This window comes from Tupaia chinensis, unplaced genomic scaffold (genome assembly GCF_000334495.1).
Source record: "Tupaia chinensis unplaced genomic scaffold, TupChi_1.0 Scaffold000251_1, whole genome shotgun sequence".
NCBI lineage: Eukaryota > Metazoa > Chordata > Mammalia > Scandentia > Tupaiidae > Tupaia > Tupaia belangeri.
Window position 1 is genome coordinate 4,720,359 of NW_006159731.1, and position 1,244 is coordinate 4,721,602.

General features: G+C 34.4%; 1 non-coding gene across 1 annotated transcript; it reads right to left on the reverse strand.

Moving 5' to 3' along the window:
- Positions 1-714: 714 nt before the first annotated feature.
- Positions 715-821, reverse strand: LOC114007908 (U6 spliceosomal RNA). The gene has a single exon (XR_003549481.1). It is a non-coding gene; the product is annotated as a U6 spliceosomal RNA (small nuclear RNA).
- Positions 822-1,244: the final 423 nt, after the last annotated feature.

Consider the following 1,244-nt stretch of genomic DNA (forward strand, 5'->3'; position numbering starts at 1 on the left):
ATCTTGTTGAGAATTTTCGCATCTATATTCATCAATGATATTGGTCTGTAGTTTTCCTTTTTTGTCATATCCTTATCTGTTTTGGGGATGAGGATGATGCAGGCTTCATAAAATGAATTTGGAAGGTTTCCTTCCTTTTGAATCTTTAGAAATAATTTTAGTAGGATAGGGGTTAACTCTTCTTGAAAGTTTTGTAGAATTCAGAAGTAAAGCCATCTGGACCTGGCCTTTTCTTTGTTGGGAGGTTATTAATTACTGATTCAATCTCCTGGCTTGTTATAGGTCTATTCAGGTTCTCTATGTCTTCCTGATCCAATCTTGGTAGATTATATGCATCTAGGAATTTGTCTATCTCCTCCAGGTTATCTTGTTTGTTGGCATATAGTCACTCATAGTATCCTCTAGTGATATTTTGTATTTCTGCTATGTCTGTAGTAATATTGCCTGTTTCATCACATATTTGATTTATCTGGTTTCTTTCTTTCTTCTTCTTGATCATTCTAGCCAATGGTGTGTCAATCTTGTTAATCTTTTCAAAGAACCAGCTTTTGCTTTCATTTATTTTCTGTATGGTTCGTTTATTTTCTATTTCATTTATATCTGCTCAAACCTTTATTATTTCTTTTTGCCTGGCATTTTGGGGGTTTGTTGTTGTTTTTCCAATTCTCTGAGGCATGATGATAAGTTATCTATTTGCCATCTTTCCATCCTTTTAAAAATATGGAATGCTTCACGAATTTGCGTGTCATCCTTGCGCAGGGGTCATGCTAATCTTCTCTGTATCGTTCCAATTTTAGTATATGTGCTGCCGAAGTGAGCACACCATTCCCTCTTTTAAATATCTTTTGAATATCCCCTCAAATCTGCCTAGAGTTATTAACTTTTTAGAGCCTTAAGGTCATTTTTAATTGTATTTTGTCTAGAATGTATAGTTATTTGCAGGTAGTTTTGTCTGTTAGGAATATATTCCACTGTACCAGAAACAGGACATTCTGAGCCTCTGGCTTCACCACAAGTTTCTGTGGTCTGTACTATAGCCAACTGACTTCTAAAGAGAACAACATTTAGTTTTCTGAAATTTCATTGCCTCACCAATAAAATGGAGTCTTAGATGAACTGAAACACATAAACAGTGTATTATCCAGGGCTCTACATAAAAACAATTCCAATGAGATATTTAGAGATATATAAAAGTTTTATTATGATAATTGGCTTATGTGATAATGGAGGTTGAGAAGTCCCAT